The sequence below is a fragment of the Amphiura filiformis genome, chromosome 15 (genome assembly GCF_039555335.1).
Source record: "Amphiura filiformis chromosome 15, Afil_fr2py, whole genome shotgun sequence".
Lineage (NCBI taxonomy): Eukaryota > Metazoa > Echinodermata > Ophiuroidea > Amphilepidida > Amphiuridae > Amphiura > Amphiura filiformis.
Genome location: NC_092642.1, coordinates 31,071,027 through 31,078,379, shown reverse-complemented (window position 1 = coordinate 31,078,379; position 7,353 = coordinate 31,071,027).

Genomic DNA, 7,353 nt, shown 5'->3' with positions numbered 1-7,353 from the left:
CACCTAAATTGCGTGCTTTGGCAGAGTCACCGATGCAGACATTTTCAATGTTGATTTTAGAGAGCTGTTGGTGGGATCCGAAGTTTGATTTCATCCAATTACGAATTTCACTGATACAAATGCCAAGAGTAGTAATTGCAGAATTCGCACTATGTTGAATCAAATGATAAATAAAGTTGTGTGTCGTCCGCATAAACATGATAATTCAATTGATGGCGAAGAATGATATCCCGTACAGGGTAGGTGTAAATGGTAAACCACTGAGGTCAAGTACAGAGCCTTGAGGCACATAGTAATCAAGAATGGTCGAATGAGAGGTAGCATTGCCAATGCGAACATAGTGCGGCATATTTGTAAGATATGATTTGCACCAGTCCAGGGCAAGATCTTGAATGCCGAGATAATAGTGAAGACGGGAGAGAAGAATACTATGGTCAAATGCCAAATGCAGCACTTAAGGGGGAATAATACCCTGATTTTCATCAGTACCCCTCTTCTTTTTTTTCTTGCAAATTTATGAGCTACGTAAATATGTTCATCATCTCATGTCCTAAACTTATAAAATATATGTACCTACAAAGTGATTTTAAACCATTTTAGTATATCATTTTTGCCCGAAATACTTTTTTGTTTACCTGTTACTATGGGATTATAGTAACTCAGTATGTGTGTCTCACTCATAACAAAACATAATTTATTCTATTCAAGTAGTACTTGAATAGAATAAATTATATCCCTTGTTATACCATCTTCAGACTTGTGATCAACTATATCTCTTCCTCAATGAATGGCATAGCAAATTTAATACTATCATGTCTCTATCATGTTTCTATCATGTGTTGTTTGGAAAAGAGATTTCTATAAGGTTATAGGTCATCATAGGTCAGGTTATATGTCACCTGGTTGAGGTCAAATTCTACCCCATTTTGTATACACATGTGATATATCAACATAGCTGCAATGAGGCATCAATTTTGATATTTGGTCTAGTTTGTCTTTTTACTGGGTATATAATGCTATGATGGACAGAATAACGTTTCTTGGGAATGGATGTAAATGGTGAGTACAATTTAGATTGGTTTGTCCAATCCATATCAACTAGACAAAGGTAAAATTGGTACCAAAATCACAAAAATGAAGCTTACGAAAAACTACCTAATCTGGTGGTATAGGTGAAGAGAAATGCAATGTTTTCAACATAACTGTAGTTTGGTTGTGGACACTTTTTACCTATGGCTTAATTAGGTTTCAGTGAAATAATGTCGCTAGTTAAAAATACAAAATATAGCTTAACATTGAAAATAGAAGCATTTACCCAGTTCGTTTGTTGATAGGTGTGGAGCACTGAAAATCACTAAGTTCATGAAGTCATCAAGAACCATTTATTCCCATTTTACATATCAACATTATTTCTCTAATGCGTTTGCAACATGTATCCAAAATTTTAACGAAATCCGTTGATAGTAAGCTTTCCAAAATGAAGTGAATTTAAAACATTGGTGATGTACCACCTTTTGGCTTCTACCTGTAAAAGCATGTAAGCTACATTGATACCGATGCCACCAATAGAACGAGAAGATTTGCCCCTTCATTTTGCATACTACTTTGTCCAATTTGTTTTCTCATTTCTTCACAAAATGCAAAAAAATTCAATGGGTGTAGTACCCCTTAAATCGAGAAGAATCAAAGCTGTGATTTGACAATTGTCAAGTGCTGTGAGGATGTCATCATTAACTCGAAGAAGAGCAGTTTCTGTTCTGTGGTATTGTCTAGTGAAAATGTATTGATGTGATTTGAAATAGGTTGTGCATATACCGTAAATATGGCGGACTACTCAAATGCATTCAACAAAAGCATGATTGCAATCAACCAATACAAGTGAGCCTTGTAAACTGCTCCAAAAAAGAAACTTACCAGGTAAGAAATTTGTCTGTCAAATTCAAACGACAAATTGTGTTACACTAAATGGGATATGAGTGGAAGCAGTGTTAATTTACGCGAATTTTGACACCTCATTTGTTGCAAACGGATGAGTATTTTTGAAGTTATGCTTATTTAACCGAACCTATCCACTGGAATGAAAGTTGCACTCATACCACTTGAGATGGTTGGCAGTATACAGGTGTAATCAGTGCTCTCCTCTTCTTCTTTGCATGACTAACTTTCCTATTGCTTCTTGTGAGGATGAAGAATGATCAAAGTTCAATGACAATTGTCCTTATTCAATCATCTGAATTCATTGGGGCGGACCTGCAACTTTCAAATTTGATAGTAGGCTTGTTCAAATGAGCATAACTTCAAAAGTTTTGATCTGTTTGCGACAAATGAGGTGTCAAACTCCGCGTAAATGTACACCGCTTCCACTCATATGCTATTCAGTATAATACGATTTGTCGTTTGAACTTGACAGACGAATTTCTTACCTGGTAAGTTACTTTTTGGGACCAGTTTATAACAATAGCCATGGAGTGACTAGCGTTCTGAGTGAATATCTCATTTCGGCCTCTTTCCAGCCAGTGACTGTAGACCACTGATTTTATGCTATTAATGCTGTTATGTAATCAGGTGTGGGATACCATTTTCACATGTGTTGTTTGAAAAGAAAAAGTACAGGACGGTGTTCAGGTGATCATAGAGAAATGCCATAAAATAACCCATATATGGGGTCACAATTAAACTTTCATTACATACTGCCCGACCTCGATGTTGGCTCCAACGGTTGCTGTTCATAGCTCTAGTTTCAAAGCTAGACTTCCCTCTGTCTATTAAGGTGGCTACAAAAAAGCTGTTCAGATTTATTGTAGACAAGAGTCAGTTACTTATACTTGTAAAGATGGAAAATTCAGAATTTCGCCGAAAGTGTTTTAGTTATTCATCAATTTCATTCAAGTTAATGTAAACCTGCTGAAACCCTATACTTGTTAGTGGTTACGGAGTAACAATAGTCATCTGACAGTCTATCCAGCAAATATTTATAAATTATCATACAAGGTTGACTAACCGCTCTTTGAAACAAAGTTATCAAGTCCTAGTTAAAACCATACCAAAGGTTTTCATTAAACACTCTACCGGTATACATTCTTTTAAATATTAGAGAGCTTGCGAAATGGAGTTACTTTAACTTTAACTTTAACGTCTAGAGGATTATAAAGGATTATGTATTCAAAACCACTCTGCCATTAAAGCCGCTTGAAGTTAAAGTTAACGCCAGAATCTATAGTGTGCCGTAAATTATGATGAAAAGACGTCATAATTAAAACACTGGTTTGCATATTTCCTCATAGACTACATAATTACCACTTATGTATTGTCTAGTTAATAGACAAATTATTGGAAATCTAATTTAGTTTGGGTAAAAAACATGCCACATGATGCTAAAAATTACTGATTGAATTAGATCAAAATAAATTTTGTTCCAAACGTCACACTTGATATATACATTTGTGTGTGCTCATGACGTACACCAAATCAGCTTGCGGAACCAAGTTTTTGGCTTGACTTCAACGCCAAGGGATTAAGTTCAGTAAAATGGACTGATTTTACGGGACCCAGCAGTGTAGTGAACTTCTGCGAATTGCAGCTACTGTGAACATTTTTTTACAACGTTGCGTGTCTTATAATTACACCTCTGTATAACCAAATATGTTTGTACTGTTCAGGTATTTTATTTAATTATTATTTTATTCATTTAGGCCTACATTATGTACCCCAATTCAGCAGAAAGCTGGTCTAACATGTGCCACGCTATTATACGCATATTATAGGGAGAGCAAACAGATAAAATGGGCTTGTGTCCTGATGGAAATATAAAATTGACAAAGCTGACGTTTACTGGAATAATAATTGAGCTTTTATTATAATAATCCGGGACAATAATATAGGCATATCACATGAATATTTAATTGAAACATGTTTAGAAGTATAATATTAGCGTATAGCTCATAACATAGGCCTAATTCCCATTGCATTGGTCATCGCCAAGAGATGTAATCCATGTTTATTCAAACTAAGCGCCTATTGTAATACAGTTAGGACGCTGGACAACCAATTCTTTAGAAATGCATACCGTCGTTTTATCTTTTCAGTTTCTGTTTCCGTATCCGTAATAGTTTTTGTAAGTCATTGTTATTCTGAAGTGGTAGTCTCCAAGGTATGACCAATCTTTTATTCTAGCCTTTTGTTAGTTACTGAAAATTTGAAGCTCGTGAATTTCAGTTTTCGTTTTGGTAAGTTATATTGATTTTTTACATAAAACCTTGAGATGTGCGGTTGGGTGCCAATCTAGACAAAAGAAGAGTCTAAATTTTACGGTCCTAAATTCGCGGTAAATTGTACGGCTTCAATTGACTTGTGTTTGGTGTATATGTACTTACGCCTAGACGTAAGTGGATAGTAAAAAAAGTCTTGCATTGAAATATATACTGACCATGTTGCCAAGTTATAAGCAATGAGTCTTTCATATTGGCGATGAAACGAGCGTCTAAAATAGTCAAATATCTCCCAATGTGGCGCGTACAAGTGGTGATTTGGTAATCATGTTTTATATTGAAATGCAATACAAAAGAATTTGCATTGGAGCAAAGATAATGTATTCTATTCATGGCAAGCTAACTGATAATTGGTTGCGCCTATATGCAAGACTCGGGTTTATTTTAAATGTTTATTTTTGCAGAGCTTATTTTCAGTCATGGATCATACTGATAAATTTCGCGAGGGGAGGGAGGGAGGAGGAGATACTTAAGTTGAGACTGAACAAGCGAAAGTGGGAGGGGTGAGGAAGAAAGAGAGGAGAGGGAGAGACGGAAAGGCTAGAAAGAGAAAGCTCGAGAGGAGAGAGTAGGGATCGGGGAGGGAGTGGGGAGCCTGATCATGGGGGGGGGGCAGGAGGAAGCAAAATAGGGAGATAGACATTGATACGAGGGAAGGGCGACACTGTGGCCCTGCACAAGTGCAATGGGGCGCGACAGGCTCATAAGCGGACCTTTTGTGATTGAAGGGCTTATTTTCAACGTTTTTACAGAAAAAAGTGGACCTTTTCATTCGGATTTGCATTTTGTCATAATAATGTGAATCAATTTATCACTATCAAACACGAGAGGGCGCTAGACCATTAAAACAGCGGTCGGACACCGGTGTTCAATACTATTTTATCTCCAGCCTTTATGGGCTTTATTGACACAGGCAATTACCTCTATTGAAATAAGCTGATTGGTACTTCAGAGTCAACAATGAAGTCAGATTACAGTAAACTTACTGAATCCCTTGCGTTTTCGTATCTGAACAATAGAGTTACGGAAACTGAAAAGATAAAAAGACCCATAGTCGCGCTAAAAGTCGATCGATACATGTTAAAATCAGAACAATTCAGAGATACACCTTATTGCTATGAAATTTATTTTCTCGGTCAAATATAAAGCAATATTTTTTTTCTTCAGTAATGTCAGTTAAAGACATACAGGCTGAGTCAAAAAGAAGTAAACTCATGTTTGAGGGGCTGTAACTCGAGATCTGAAAGGACTCTGCTAAAAATAAAAATACCACTGGAAAGAGCAAAGTCTACACGTCTAAATAAAGAAAGGAATGGTTGCAATTGCTCATAGCAAACTAAAGTTATACTCATTTGAATACAACCACCCATTTTTGTAGTTGCACACGGCTGATTGATTTTCATCCATTTCAATTTCGACGAATCAGCAAAGGGCTAACAGGATTTATTGTTGAAAAGACAACTTTTGCTTTTAATTATTATTCAACAAAGTGCATGACGGTAATATAGTTTGTAGGGATAGGCCTACCAATTCAAGTCTTTACGAACGATCTGGCAGAAACTTGATTGGGAATGTTGGGTACAGGATTGAGCTGATCTTTAGTCTCGCTGTAACGCATGTCTAACTCTAGCAATGTTCACTTGTGATCTAGCAGTTCGTGGTCTGCCTGAAGCTTCCGGCTGTCTGTTCCTTAGTGTCCCATGCATATTGAGCTTGTTCACATTCTTATATACTGCTCCCTTACATGAAACCTGGTTAGCTGTAGGAAATTGGAGACGAAAAAGACCCTGATCTTCAGTGGGACTCGTAGTTTCATGATACTTCGTCAACAGAAACGTGCGCTCGGCTCCCGTGCGGTAAATTGTGGTGCCATGGGGATTGTTATTTGGCTCGTTTTAATATAATGTAGTGCAATGAGGTAAAATTCATATTGAAAAGAGCCCTTTAACATGTATATAGGAATTATTGATCGAAACCACACCTACCACAGAACTTTATTTGCATTTGAATATCGCGCCTTACCAATCAATATAATAGGTAGGCCCCTACTTGGGAAGTGAAACCGCGTGCAGCTACAAAAATGGTTGGTTGTATTCAAATGAGTATAACTTAAGTTTGCTGTGAGCAATTGCAACAATTCTTGTTTTAATTTAAACGTGTAGAATTTGCTCTTTCCAGTGGTATTTTCATTTTTAGCAGGTTCCTTACAGATCTCGAGTTACAGCCCCTCAAACATGAGTTTACTTCTTTTTGACTCAGCCTGTAGTGCTTGGATATACATTTTTTTTAAATCCTGGTGTTAAAATTCAAGCATCATATTTTGTCTTTTAGTGTGATATTTTTGATTTTTATAGGCCTTTAATTCGCCCGCGAGCTTTTTACGGAATTCATTTTTTAGCGTCTGAAACTAATATAGTTTGCTAAAGAAAGATATTTCCCACCTCTGTAAAGCACATCGTGTGGGTCTATATATTATAGTTTTGTCAGAATTTCCGTTTTTATTTTACCCTTTTTCCTTCATGCTCCGAAAATGTCAAACTCAGTACTTTATCTCAAGAGCAACCAGCAGAAATAATCGATATTTCAATTGTTGTCAACCAGGTCCCTTTTCCATTGAAAACCAGGATTGCCTGACCAGCGATTTGGTAGCCCAAATCCCCAATTCTGGTAAATGAGGTGAATTTTGGAAATTTGCTCCCGTGATAGCCTGCAATTTCAATTTATAGGGGCTATGGATTCCATGATTATGAAAACCATTTTGTCTGTCTGTTTGTTTGTTTGTTTATTTACCTAGGATGAGGTCCATGGGAAAATCCACTGTCCAAACCTAGAACAATTCGCGTGTTATTAGAGGGGATTTTAATTTTCTGTCCCTCCTATCTCCAGGTAAATTTTGAATGACACCCCCCCCCCCATCGCGGGTTGGCATTTTCATTACACCCTTCAGACTTGCGTTCGGGTTTGTGTAGGCCTATTTGTCATAATTTAGCGCTATAGGACCTACTTTCTAAATGTATAGCTATAGCCGTGCTATATAAATATTATAAGGTACCGGTATGTAATAGTATGTAGGCCTATGGGGGTG